This window comes from Pinus tabuliformis, chromosome 5_2 (genome assembly GCF_031772625.1).
Source record: "Pinus tabuliformis cultivar Carrire ecotype Pingquan chromosome 5_2, CPIR1, whole genome shotgun sequence".
NCBI lineage: Eukaryota > Viridiplantae > Streptophyta > Pinopsida > Pinales > Pinaceae > Pinus > Pinus tabuliformis.
Window position 1 is genome coordinate 448,677,805 of NC_142306.1, and position 16,004 is coordinate 448,693,808.

A 16,004-nucleotide genomic window follows, 5' to 3' on the forward strand; every position below is an offset into this window, starting at 1 on the left:
TAAGTGGTAGAGCCATTGTTATGAAAGAGGAAATAATTGAAATGCGTAAGGCTCTTGAATGTCTCCTTAAAAGAAAAGAAACCAAATCTTGATGTTGCATACCTGTTGATGGTGTCATTGAAGACAGATTCACTATTTTGAGCATAGGCATTACAGTTGAAATTAATACTTTAGAGAATAATGTTCTAGTTGACATTACTAATCCACCTTTGGTTCCTCTCAATTATGTGCCTTGCATTGTCATTCCTCCACCCTTTCTACACCTAGTTCCTCAATTGATTATTGGTTGTAGACTCATAATGAATCCAAAATAGAGTTGTCGCCCTCATATTTGATAATTGATACAAACTCCATTATCTTGAGTTAAGGGCAGTGAGCTTTGTGTAGGAAGATTCAATACTTCATTAATTGTCACATGCTTCTTAGACACTTGAGGTTAAACATGAATGATACTGGGGACTCAAGAATGACATCTAGTCTCCAAGACTTATATAGGCTATAGGCAAACTAATGGCATTTTTTAAACACTATTGATCATCATAAATACCTTCTATATATGTGGTTTCCCATTTTGTGAGATAGTTAGATAAAAACTTTAACCACATTTTATGGGGAAATTTCTCTATGGGAGGCATTTTTCCTATCAAATTCCAACCCTACTTGCAACCCTCATACTTAGGGGCTTTTCGTTGACTTGGCTAGGCATCCTCTAGGTCATATCTTGGTTCTATTTATTAGATATGAAGTCTTGAACTCATTTCTTGTAGTTCTATGCTTGTACCTAGTGTTTCTAATTGTGCCTTTCTTGCACCATCCATTTCCTTAGCCTTACTCTCTTCTCGTATATAAAATATCCTTGAATGGCGAGATCTTCATGAAACCCATGCGTTTTTGTTCCTACCATTCCTTTGTCATTGATTCCTTCCCTACCTCCTCTATCATTGGTACACATCCTATATCCTACCCCATCACCTAACCCTAACAATGACATTCCCATTTCTTCCAAGGTAATACAAGCTAGATAAGAAAAAAAAAAGCTAAATGCAATGTTAATAGGTTAACTGGTTGAAGAATAAAATCACAGCAAGCAATTTTTTAGTTTATTCTTGTGCCATGAAGAAGTTCAAGCTTCTTTATCCTAAGGGTCACCCCCTTTCCATTTTTTACAAGCTTAGAATCGACTTGAATTGGCTCCTATATGTTGTAGCTATCTATTACAAGACTTATTGTATTCCTCATCACAACAAAAAATTACATTTTTGACCATACATAAATGCTCATGTTTATCCATTCCCATAATTTGTTTAATGGCAAGGTAATGCTAGAGATGCTTATTATAAAGAGTTTCAATTGTATATAATTAATTTGAACATATATTTAGAGTTGAACAGGAAATAATTACTATCAAATTGTTTTGTCTTGATCCCAAATTTATATAACATTATCAGTTGAGTTTAGTTTGATGAGTTCAAAAAGCATGACTGATATCAACCTGTTTTATTTTAAAATCAAGTTTATACAACATTATTAAGTAAGTATAGTTCAGGTGATTGTCAAGATGATCTCTCCAACCAAGTTCAATTCCTTCAAGTAATATATTAGATTTTTAAAGAGTACAAAGCCTTAAATTGCCTTAAATTTATAACTTATCCGAGATTCCTAAAATATTTCTTTATTTTTTCCAAGAAGAAATCATAATTTTATTCAACCTGTAAACACGAAACAGTATTACATTTTGTAGATGTTGTTAAGCATTTGATCATGTTAGCCTTTCGACTGATGAACAAATAAAAGGAAAAAGCAATAACAAATTTACATGAATTTTGTCGGGATTAAGTGTGATAAGTCACTTAACTTCCCCCTTTTGCCTTTCTTTTTCTAAACCTTTTGCCAAACCCCATGGGTGGGTTTAACTGTTACTATTGCCAATTCATTTTTAGTTGCATGAGAAGGGAGTTCTTTGTAGGAGTTAGAGCTCTCAGATACATGAATTCTCTTTATACCCTCGTGTTTGTTTTATTGAGTGTTTCCTCCTTTTATTGCTCTATTGCTTCGATCTCTACCAACTCAGTATCCTTCTGAATGTGGGTCATGGTCCCTGACTAGTCCACGCACCCCCATATGCATTGTTAACATGTGGCACCTGTGCTTCCTTATTTGTAACTTCATAATTTCTTCTTCTTCTTCTTCAGAAATGAGAGGGTCAAATACCTGCCATCCCTTAGGCTTATGTGTCTCTTTTTTTCTTTTTTTGGGGATTTTTTGTTTGTGGGCAAGTGTTTTGCAAATATCTCGTTTAAAAACCCATTCGACATCAAAATGTAGTGTTCTCATAATTTAAGACCCATGTCCACTAAAAGTTTTTATGTTTCAGATGGATATGATTAGATAGACCTTTACTGAGATCTATCTCTACACATATACTAGCAAAACCGAAAATGTGTTTTTCTGTTCTATAAAAATCCATCTTTTTTAATCTTCCCATTCTCAAATATTTCATTTTACCATTTTAAATGTTTAATAAATTTGAGATTAAATAATTTATATATTTTTTTTCCAATATTGATTTGTATATATAAATATTGAAAAAAAATAATAAATAAATTATTTAATCTCAAATCTATTAAATATTTAAAATAATAAAAAATTAAAAACGTAATTACAACACAAAATGTTATATTACTATATTATACTTTATTCAATGCTTTTATTGTTAATTTATAATTTTGAATTAGAAAATAAATTGATACCATAATATATGCATCTTTCTCATAAAATTCATAATATATGCATCTTTCTCATAAAATTCACTTCATTTTTAAAAATGTCATGACAACATAAAATATCATATTACTATATTATACGTTAGATAATGCTTTTAGTGTTAATTTATTATTTTGAATAAAAAGATAAATTAATATCATTAAATTGAAATTCATTAACATTATAAAATTGGGATTTACATTGTTATATTTTCTGATAAATCTTATATTTTAGTAAAATTAAATATTATATAATATAATAGTTTTTCAAAAATTAAATTATCTTAAAATTTATTAAATTAAAATAAAATTCACAAACAAAATTTGAAAAAATAAAACTCTAACTTTCACCCTAAATAGTATCAATTTTAACGGAAAAACTCACAATCAAGATACACCTTATCATACCCTAATTATAAAATTCACCCCCAAAATTATTCAAAATATCAATAATGTAAATGGGTGAAAGTGAAAAATCATGTATTATAGGTTGATTCGAGCGCGAGTTCGCATAAGAATTGTTCGGTTCGCTGGTAAATATTAAATCCATCGAATTTCGAAATTCCGTTCATTCCATTCATAAACTGTAACCAAATGAAGTTGATGGATATGTAACCTTCAACGGTATGCATTTTTCCAGTGTACTGAAAACTATGGCTATCAAATATACATTATTTAAAGGTCAATAAAGTAACCTAAAATCAAATAAATAATTATTATTTTTGGGAGGCAATATGCGCGAAAGTCAAGATGGCCGAGTTGGTCTAAGGCGCCAGTTTCAGGTACTGGTCCGAAAGGGCATAGGTTCGAATCCCATTCTTGACATATCTTTTCGTACTGAGATTTTCCTGTACTGAGTTTCGTCGTGAATTTTTATGTTAGTTAGTTTTGGGGGGCTCTTGGGCAGCCCATTTCAACTGTTATTCGTTTTTTAACATTAATTCCAAAAATGAGTGGGTAGAAAAAATATCACTGCTAAAAATATTTCGGTAAAATCAAATTTACATAATTTGTAGTAATAATTTTTCATTCATAAACAAATTCAATATATAAATTTTTATAAAAAAATCACATAAAAGTGTTTAGTCCATGCAGTGTAGTTCATCATAACGATAACGATAAGATGGAGAAACAGATCTGGTATATGTTTAAGTAAAGAGAACACTAGAAAGAGTATTGTAGAGATCAATACGATAATTTCAACAACGAGATTTATTTATTTATTTATTCATTTTTTTAATTAATTAATTAGTTAATTTATTTTTTTTCCCGAAGAAGAAATCGACCTTTTTATTAATTGAAATGAAAAGTTACATAGTATATGCTTTAAGCAAATTTTTTTTAGCTGTATGATTTTCAGATCATAGAGCTCACAGGATGAAAGATATATTGTCATCTGTCAAAACCCTGAAAATAAGACACTGGTCTGATGTACAGGGCTCCTCTTTAAAAGGAAAACAATGCCTTTGATCAGTTCATATCAAGAAAAACATGTCCATAGGTTCAGAAACCAGAAACAGTTTTGTTTCATCCCAGGCCTCCTCAGAGAGGAAACGACTAGATTTTAATAGATAAATAAAAATATTTTAAATATAACGGTTAGAATATCATAAAATTACTCTAAGAGTTATATTTAAAATAATTTTATTTATCTATTAAAATTTAGTCATTATATTTTAACCATTGAAGTTATTGTTTTCGATATAAAAGTATCTAATAAATTTGTTTCTTTTTATATTAGATTTTTTTCTCCATCTTATTTTTATCATAAACTACATTAGATAATTCAAAACACTTCTAAATTTTTTCCAATATATACTATATAATCACAAAAATCTCAATTCAAAAATAATAATCCTCTCTTAATAAATATATTAAATTAAGCAAATTAATTTAATATTATTATCTTACCTAAACAATGAGGCGAGGTCATAATAAATTGTTGCTGCCTCTAGTTGCTTTATTGAATGGTGTGAAAAAAAATATCTATAAAATTTAAGTTTACAATGCAATGGTTTCAATTTAATATTATGTATTTGTGTACCTATGGTCTCAAAAAGGAAAATATTAAAAAAAATTAAGTTTCTACCGTAATGGTTTAAGAATGATGCAGGTTGATTTTTGAAGGTTCTAAAGTTTTAGAGTAATTTTGTGGGATTTAATAAGAGTAATATATATATAGAGAGATGATGATGGTAGTTAAGGTTCATTGAGACCAGACTTTGGTCTATCAGACCTAAAGAAACGAATTATTTAGTTTGATTTAAAATTTTATTCCTATGCTCAAAAAGCTTGGAGAGAAGTTTCTCGAACGCACTGTAATTTAGTTATATGAATTGGAAAATTTTATTTATATTTAGTTACCTTAAAGGTTTTGTGAATTTGAATTTTTTTATTTAGTGGGATTATTATAAATTTGTTATATATATATATATATATATATATATATATATATAATTTTATATATTAAATAAATAGTTTATATTAAATATTGGAAGAAATAAGTTAAAATAATAATATTTTTATTGTATCTAATTCATTTTTTTTTAAATGGTGTTGAGTTAATTTGTGTAAATTAATTTTCAGTGTTAATGGTAATTACAAGGGACTCGCATTATGAAGGTGATTTTCTTTCTAATCAATGAAAATTCAAAGAAAGAAGAGATGTCTTTAGTGCAAGGCTTTCGATGAGAATACTTAGTGGCTCACTCCATTAGTTAGAACTTAACAATAAACTTTTCACAAGAATATGGAAGTAATCATAGTGTCCATTTGGTTATAGATTATCATGTGGTGGAGAGGTCTTTGACAGAAGATAACCATTATATTAGAAAATGTTGAAGGCTTGACAACCCTGTCAATGGAAGGCCTTAAAGCACACAACATTTCAAGAAAACAAGAAAGTGTGAAAGACAAACAAAAATCTTTACAATAAGCATGACACCAAACAAAGTATCGAAGGTGCCATCATTGCAAAAGTCAAGTCCAAGCCAATTTGCTTAACATTACAAATCCTTGTATGTAGGGTCATACAAAAGGATTCATAGTCTCAAAATAACAAATTAGGGCCTACTGAATTGTCCAATAAATACATTGTAATCTAGCTTCCATCTATCAATCCTCAAAGATAAGGAAGGTCTCATTCAAGGTGCATTGCAAAGACTTTAGATGGGTTGTGGAAATTAGCAAAGGATGGTCATGACAACCATTGAAACTCCTTATTGTTGCTTGTTAAAACAAGCAACCATTAGAGTAAGTTTCCCACTTCAAATATAAAATTCTCATAACAACAATGAAAAATGCAACTACTCAACAACAATAAATATATTGAAATAAACATGGAGTATAACACCGAGAAGTAAACATCATCCACATTACATCATATACCACTAGATTTGGGTACAACACAGGGGTTTCACTAGGGGAGCAATACCATACCATGTGCATTCATATTGGGGGATATATAATGGGTAAAATATGACAAAATATATTGAGCATATATTAGGGGGTAAAGGGTTTTTATATTGGCAGGTATAAAAAATGGAGCTCGAAGTTAATGAAAAATATAAAGGGGTATAAATAATGTTAATGAAAAAATGGATACCTACAATATCTAGTGAAGGTAGGGGTGTTTTGAATTGGAAAGGTGTATTTGGTTCGTATTGGTAGGGGGTTAAATAATGTGATCTTTAGAGGTGTTTTCTAATATGTAGTCACATTAGGGGTATTGTTTAGTATGCCATGAACACACATGATATGTCATAGGTTCATTGAGTGGAGCCTCCGTGGGGTACAAGTTCTAATCTAGGATAAATATTAGTGTTGTTACGACCACATCATAATAAAGAATATTTCAACATCAAACATATTTTGTCATAATTCCAACAACCTTTTAGAACTTGTGATTTATTGTTGCAACTTTGATGACATTCAAAAGCCATGTGGTAGTTTGTGAAGATACAATTTTTCTTCATTTCCCTCAAAATTTTTGACAAGCCATATATGCCAAACACATAGAAATGACATCGGTTATACATCAACTAGTCTGAATTTAATTAAATGTTTTTAAAACATTGGTGAAATTCCAATAAATTGTTGAAATTATAATGAATTTTATAAGCATGTTGGTAGGTAGTAAAAAACATGTTAGTGTAATCTACTACAATTTACATGTCTATTTATCATCGGTCCATCATCGATATATTGTTGATAGTTTGTTGGAATTATTTTGATGGATGTCAAAACTACCCACATGGTAGTTAGAAAAATGTCGATATAGTTTATAATGATTAACAACTAATTGTCTATTATCGGTCAACTATTGATACAATGTCAATGATTTATTGGCTAGATTTAGTTTAACAATGGAAATGTGTTGGTCATATCACCACATTGTCAGTGGGACATCGAAATATATATATTTATATACCCATTGTTTTCTTTGGATGATTTTATGCAATACAAGGAGATCCTGGAGAGTGTGGACATAATTGAGAAGCTTATAGAACTACTAAGACCTAGGATGATTTAATGCTCTAGACTAATGTTGCTATGGTTAGAACGAGGTTATGGAAAATGAAATGCTCACGAAAATTTTGATGAACAAGCTAGTTGAATGTTAGATAAAGACATTAAGAATCTTATGGAAATAAAGTTATATGAGAAGACCATCGATCCATGTACCCATGTAATATTTACTAACTTGTAAATAATGGAAAAATCAATGCATATGCCATATATGTAATAGAGGAAGGTTGTCATACACCATCTATACAAAAATAGGGTTGCAAAACTTCACAAGTTTATCATTTGCAAGCCAAAATTTGCCCAAAGTGACCCAAGATTGTATATACATAGGTGGTGCATGTTGTTTTAGCAATAAATATACACTTCCATGTTTTTCAACTTGTGCATTAGAGCCTTTATATGTGATAATATCTTTAATAACATCACAAGGCAACGCTATAAATGGAGATTCAGATTGGAGACGGGATGGCTTCGGAGAACAAGGCGTGTGCAGAAGGGGCGAGTGACGGGAATCGATCCCCTGATCTCTCCTGGGCGGATCTGAAAGGCAGCATCAATGGCGTCAAATGGGAGCAGACAGTCCTGTTCAACAAACTGTATCCTCCAGTCGAGGAGCTCATTCCTCACAGATCGCTCCCTTTCATGATTAATAACAAAAGCAGTTTCGCTTATGATGACAGGAGGGCTAGGGTTACTGTACCTGCTAGCCAAGCCATCGCTGTATTGCATACTAGAGGCAGTAGTCACGCAGGAACCCCACTCATAAAAACGATGTTTGGGCGCCCTCTACTCACGCACCAGGGTATTTGTTCAGATCAGCCAGTAGTAGAGGTCAAAAGCGAGGCAGGAAGGCCGATCTGGACAACACGAAGGAGTCTATGGATTGTGCAGGCTGCGACACCCCAGTACCCGGCTGAACAGGCGAGGGTATCCGCCATCGATTGGAAGTCGGAAATAGCGACCCTAACCATAGCGGCCACGAGCCCAGAGGCCTGGATCTTCCTGCTGGATACAAATGCCCATGACAGAGCAGGTGGATCTCTGACAAATAACCTCTATAAACCAGATCTGGAGAAACCAAGGAGTGGACAAGATCCAGAGCTAAATGAGGCATCTGGATTCAAAGAGGAACTGCTAGATCCAACAAAGCGAGGTCCCCACAAGACTGATCTACTCCGCATGGACGCAGATCTGATTCAGATTTTCATCAAATCGATTGGGGGCAAACACTTTTGCATGAGGCTCAGTAAGGGGATGAGCATCCATGCGTTAAAAAAGGAGATCCAGGGTCACCTTGGAACCCCAGCACAATATCAAAACCTTATATATTCAGGATACAGTATGCAGGACAACCAAACTCTCCAGTACTATGGCATTGCCAACGATTCAACCATTATTCTAAATCTCCGACTGCGTGGCGGAAGCACTGGAACCAGCTCTAAAAATACAGGTTCCTTTCGGGATGCAGTGAAAGGGAAGGAAAAAATGAAAAATAAAGCAGCACCACCACCAGAGCTACCAGGACCCTACATTGTTGAACAAAAGCCAGAATCACCAACGCTACTAGTATCTATGCCAGAGGTAACTAGTCTACACACAGATCTATCCAAAAATGCAGTTATTTGTAGATTTAATGGTTTCTGGCCAAAATCAGATGCCCTGCACCAATGGATCTTTTCAACATGGACATCTAACTGTGAAATTTACCTATGCCCTAAAGGGTTCTTCATAGTTAGATTTAACACAGAACAAGAACGAGACAACATTATCAATCAGGGGCCTTGGTTCTGGGGCAGTGCTGGCCTCTTCATCACCCCCTGGTTTTCTGATTTCGACGCCAATACAATGAAAGTCTCAACAATGCCTGTATGGGTAAGGCTACATGGTCTCCCTCTACATTTTTGGCATCACAAAGTATTAATTGCCATTGGGAACTCCCTGGGGAAATTCCTAAAAATGGATGAAGACAGAGCTATCAGGGGAATATTTACATTTGCCAGAATATGTGTAGAAGTGGATCTGAGTCAGGGGCTACCTGATCATATCACTCTGAACTTCAATAATTCTCAATGGATACAACCGCTCGACTACGAGAACACAACGTTCCGGTGCAGGGGCTGCATGCAAACAGGGCACCTTCAATATGACTGCCCATTTACTCGAAAGGACCCCAGGAGAACCAAGAAACAACAAAAAAAGCCCAGAGGGTGGCAGCATACCGACCCATTGGAAGAAGAAGACATAAACGTGGATCCTACAGAGAACCAGACAGAACCTGATACTCAAATGAGACAGAAATACACTCAGGAAGAGAATGCCCCAATTACTCACTTGGGGCCACACATTTCAGATCTGCAACAAGAGCCACAAATGGAAGTAAGTGGCATCAAACGAACACATGGATCAGAGGGCTCGAAATCTGACAAAGAACTTCCATTGATCCCAATGGAAAATCAGCTAGCTATTATTACACCCACTCCTGACACTGGAGGTTGGCGACGGGTGGAGAAGAAGAAGGGCAGAAAAGTTTAGGCTTGCTGGAACTTATTTTTTTCTATTTTGTTATTTTTGTTGCTTTCCTGTCATTACAGGAACAACCATCTGCTATTTTGTGTTTTTTTTTGCTGCCTGTCATTACAGGAACAACCATCTGCATATGCTTCATGCATCTACAAAATGTAATTTTATCAATATGAATAAAATTACGACTTTTTTTCTACGGGAAAAAAAAAAAAAAAAAACATCACAAGGCAATTATTTAGTTATGGGGAAAACAAGAACTAGTGCATTAATTGCGAAAATTGTTGCAATACTCTGTATTGAAATATTTTAACTTGTCGTTTTTTTTGCTAGTGACTTATTTTTATTAGTACATTAAGGAGTATTAAATTCGCTTTTTAATTAGCATTTGAGAAATATAAAATATATTCATTCAATATTTCCTCATATTTTTCAAGTAGATGATCAACCCACATAATAATAATATGGGTTTCTTATTATAAGGTGGTTTCCTATCAATTGAATAATGTGATAAGAGCTATCACATGTGCCCCAACTTGTATATTGCAATTTTAAAAGTGAGTTTTAGTATTGCAGTGGACTCATGTAAGCTAGCATTCCTTAGGTTACCCAAAGCGGTAGATTTTACCTATGCGGGGAAAAATATATTAAGAGTCTCTAAATATTGGAGACAATCATGAAACAACATAAAAGCTACATCTATGATATATTTGACATAACAAAATCCAATATTGAGTGGAGAAGTAATACTTGGTGTATAATCCAACTAGTAGACATGGCTTTGGTTTCTTCAAAATAACTATCCATATCTTGTTTTACATGAGCATTATATTGTGTACCTTTGGGGCACATGATAATTTTTTTATGTTTGATCAAAGAAGTTACAATGATGACATGCAATATTCCAATAAACTATCTTAGGAGTAAATACTAAAACATCAGATAGAAACATCCAAGCACTAGGGTGAGGAATGCATTTTTTTATAAGCATTGAATACTTCAATAACATATATTCAAACAAAGTGATAACACTTCATATGAACATTATTAACTATTAAAGCCTTCGATTTCCCTTATTTCTTAACATTGTGCCTATTCACTTTACATAGGATATTAATACATTTCAACGAGATGTTCCTATCAGTAAGGGAAAGATACCCAAGGGGAATAATGTGTCCGTCTCCTAACTTGAAACATGAGATGAAGACATATCAAATAACTTTAAACGCTTGTTAGATGCATTCTAAATTGTAATTGAAGAGATTATTCAAGATAATCTCTTGAAATAAATTTAGACACTCCACTCATTGTCCATTACTAATAATGGCACAGATCACAAACATTCTAAAATTACTCTATATACACGACAATCTTGAATATATATATGAACCTTTCATGAAAATACCTCAATAATCTATTAATTCCTAATAAAACTCTAATAAAAAATTTGATTTAATAAGAAACTCAATACAATTGAAAGAATAACTTCGGCGTAAATCACATGTAGACAGAATATCCATAGCGTTAATCGTCCTTAATTAGAATATCTAATCTCAAGAAATTATGTAACATATTAATTGTTAAGCAAACATTTGGACCCAATCAGAAACTCAACACAAGCTATGCAAACACATTCTATAATGTTAATAGCCCTTAATTAAAATGCCAAATCTCAAGAATTTATGATTTACTAACAACAAATAATAAATTGATTGATTGTTTTTTCATAATGACCAAGGTATTTACTTTTTTTCATAATGGTCAAGGTATCTACTATAGTTATTGGAAAAGGGTGGTGTTTTGATTATGCAAACATGTGTATGTGTATTTGAAACAACATTGTAGTGAATTACTAGTCCATGTCTCATCAACAACTAATTCACAATATTTTGTCCCAGATTATTGTAATTTAACCAAAGTTTCATGAAAATGCTCAATATTTTTATTTTCTCGGAGATTCAAAAATAATTTTGCAATTTTATGAAAATCTTAATTCTAATTTTTAATTGTCTTAAGAGCTATGATAGGACATAATTCCCCTAGTGGAGAGGGTTTTATTTTCGGTATTTATTAGCCCCTAAAAATTCATTAAATAAAAATAAAAATATAGTAATAATTTTCTGAATGTCTAACCTGTCTGTGAATGATCAGACACTGACAATGTTATTCCTAACCCTGTTGCTACTGCTCTTTCTAATATTGCAAGTCCTTCAAGTGTGCCGGGGTAAATCTCCACAAACTAGCTTCTCACGACACCAATACCATTCTTTGAGCTCGACATTAAACTAACTTCTATTCGCCTCACAATCAACCAACGCAACCACAAGCGAGCGTGAGTTGATAAAATCTGGCTAGAAAGTGACCTATAGAAGGCTAGAGTTATAAGTTGAATCAAATGTGTGGAATCACGAATTACATAAGTAAATAAACGTTGATCACTTAGCATTGAAATGAGAAAAAGGGTTCTACTAGAGAGAAACATCTCCTGTGGAACCACTTACTTCCCTTTTTTCCAAGGAAAACTCATAATTTTCATTATAAATAAGGAAAATTACATGCTGAAGATGTCAGGTAGCATATGAGATATTTGTTGTCTGGCCACAATTAGGATTGTTTTTCAAAAATTATGTCGATCCCATCGAAGGGAGACTGCTACGAATAATTACATATGAATGTTCAAAAATATTATAGACATAAAATGCTATAATTCAAAATATATACATAAAAATTTAGTCATAAAATACTCATAAAAAAGGGGCCCTCGGCCCCATCAAAATTGCCCATCCATTAATGGGCGGTGGTAGTAGCTGAAAGCTTCCAAGTCCTGTTTCTCTTGTATCAACCAGATGCCCCTTGGCAGTTGCGTGGCTTCCTTGGAAAGGAAATCGGAACTATTGTTTCGTTCCCTGTAGATATGATCTCAGTCTCAAAGAATCATCCAGAATGTGTCGAAGTGTGTGAGTGTGACAAACAGTTTTCTGATTAAACCATTTAATAAGGATTTGCAAGTCACCAAAAATCTGCAAATTTCGATAGGCTTTGACTAGTGCAAAATGTAGTAAGTGTCGGAGAGATATAAGTTCAACAAAATTATCCCCCCCCATCTCCCCCCCCCAGCCCATTTGAGTCATGTAGGAGTGTGTATGATTTATATGAAGGATTTTTCCACTCCCACATCCATGTTGTTGTGCCGAACCATAAAAAAATTCCCATGGCATGTCATAATCAATTATCTCAGGTATGATGTTGCGCACTGTGGGTTCACTGGTCTCCTCTAGTAGGCTTTGGTAATAAGAAATGAGTGAAACAATGATATTGACCTAGCATGGTTGTGTATCAGTAAATATACTATTGTTCTGTTGAAGTCATATATACCAGCAAACCAATACCAATAGGTTTTGATACTTGTTTGATTGTGCAGAAGTACACCATCGTTGCCATGCCTCCTGGGTGTCCATACTGGTCCAATTATTTTGAATCTGTAGTTGAGTAGTAATCTTAGACCAGATGAAAATAATGCTCCTACATCTAAGGAATAAGTGATCACATGTTTCCATGTCCTGCCTATCCAAAACACACCAGCTTGGACCATGAAATGTGCGCTTATGAAGGATGTTAGCAGTAGGAACCTTATTTCGAAGGATGCACCACATGAATAGTTTAGCCCTAGGGGTCACCTTCAGTTTCCAAATAACAAACCACCACCATTATGATACAATGGGTCTATGTTCAGCATTAATATACAAGTATCCATATTTCGGGGAATATTTCCCATTCGGAGAATGAGACCAATTTAGTTCATCCTCCCACTCGGTAATCCGGACATGTGATTCCATCAAAGTTGTTGTATAGTTTTTCCAATTGGCCACCCAACATGGTGGGATATTTAGAGTGATGGTGTTTTTCCATGCCTACCGAAACATATTTGTGTGCTCTTGGTCAACAATATGTGCCAAATTGGTGTGTCCTGAGTCCGATAGATGTTGGATAAGCCCAGGTGGGAGTGTATGAGCATTCCCACAACCAATCTAGGGATCCATTCCAATCCGAATAGAGTGACCATTGCCTATTCTCCAGGTCAGTCCATCCCGAACATGAATCAATGTATTTAGTACTGCCCACCAGACTGTAGATATGTTGTTCCTATCCCATGTTGGTAGCTTGATCCAGTCATGCAGATGTAATGGAGAAATGTACTTCTGGTAGATAACCTCTGTCCAAAGATTCTTGGATGTAAGAACGTTCCAGCCCATTTTGGCTACCAGAGAACTAGCAAAATAATCAAGATTCTTTAGTCCCCATCCACCCCATTTCTTTGGAAGTGTAATCCTGTCCCAGTGAACCCAAGCAAAGGTGTGTTTGGCTTGTTTACCCCTCCAAAGGAATCTGCAACATAATTGTTGAATTCTTTGAATGATTCCCTTTGGTATCTAGGTTAAAGACATCCAGTAGACAGGACTGGCCTCCAAGGCAGATTTGATGAGAGTCAGTCTTCCTGCTCTTGACAACCACCTTTGATGCCAGATATTTAATCTTCTTTCTATCTTGGAAACCAACCAAACCCAATCAGCAATCCGATAGTTTGATGGTTTTAACCTAAATCCCAAATATTTGAGTCCCTCCTCAATCTGCAAGGAGATGAAAGGAAAATGCAGTAGAGAAGAATGGATCTCATTCTGGCTGCACCCAAAAGTAGATAGAGTGGATTTTTTATTGTTGCATTGCATCCCAGTAGCATGACAGAATAAACAGAATGCGGCAACAAATGCTATAGAGTCCCCAAGTGATCCATTCAAAAATATGAGTATGTCATCCACAAATAGGAGATGTGTGAGAATGCAGTTGTTTGTGATCTTGATGCCCTTCTGTCTACCCTGCAATCGATCCGCCGTGATGAGTCGACTCATACCTTCCATGATCAATAGGAAAAGTAGGGGGGAGAGTGGGCAACCTTGTCTCAAACCTCGTTCTGCATGAAAGAAAGAGGATGAAAATCCATTGATCAAAACACTATAAGATACATTGGTAATGCAACACATAAACCATTGAATGAATAGTAGAGGAAAGCTGATATGGGTAAGAAGCATTCGAATGTATAGCCAACAAGTGCGATCAAATGCTTTTTCCAAGTCAATTTTGAGTATCATCCCTTTGAGGTTCTTTGATTTGATAGAGTGAAGTGCTTCTTGTGTTGTGCCCACTGCCTCATGTATTTTTCGATGGTCAAGGAATGCAAATTTCTCCGAAGATATATGCTCTGATAGGATGGGCTTGAGCCGATTTGCAATTACATAGGGAAATGGGTCTATAATCTTCAAAGCTCTGTGGGTCATCCGACTTGGGGATGAGAGCGATAAATGTAGAGTTGAAAGCATCATACATTTTCCCACTAGTCTGACATTCTTTGATGACCTGAATTAACTCTTGTCCAATCATGTCAAAAAATGCAATATGAAATTCAATCGTCCAGCCATCTGGTCCAGGCCTCTTATCCATCTTAAACCACTTAATAATAGCCTCTACCTTCCCCATGGATATTTGATTAAGTAGATCATCACCGACATCCTGATCAACATATCTAGGGAATAGACCAACTACCCTGATTATTTCAGCAATATTTGCATCAGGGAGAGCTTTGTATAAACATCCAAAATGAGACATGCAAAGATTGGCCAGTTCGTGGAAGGTCTTTTCTTGTGTTCCATGCTCATCCTTGAGATGCCAAATAGTGTTAATGACCCTACGCCCATTTGAAACATAGTGATAGAACTTTTTATTCTCGCCTCCCTACTTTAACCAGATGGCCCTATTTTTGAGTCGCCAGGTTTCCACCCTGTCTTTCAGGATCAAATTCCGCTTGATCTCTAGCCAAATCAAATGCTCTTTAGCATCAGCACAGGTGAATCCTTGACTCTTAGGTCCATTCAATCGTTTAATCTCCAATTCAGTGTCTCTCAGGATCAACGTCTCTTTGTTTCTTTTATTCTTTGCCCATTTAATACATTCATGTTTAAGGATTGCCATTTTATTTGCAAATATCTCAGAGGCAGTTAAACCGTGTTGAGCATTGATGGTTTTCTAGGTCTGTGTAATCGACTGTATATAGCTATCATCATTTAGCCAGGTTGAGTTGAACTTTAAGGGTGCATCAGGTTTTCTAACACCAGCAATGATCTCCAGATATATGGCGTGATG

General features: G+C 34.4%; 1 non-coding gene across 1 annotated transcript; it reads left to right on the forward strand.

Moving 5' to 3' along the window:
• Nucleotides 1-3,506: 3,506 nt before the first annotated feature.
• TRNAL-CAG (transfer RNA leucine (anticodon CAG)) lies at nt 3,507-3,587 on the forward strand. The gene has a single exon. It is a non-coding gene; the product is annotated as a tRNA-Leu (tRNA).
• The last annotated feature ends 12,417 nt before the right edge of the window (nt 3,588-16,004 follow it).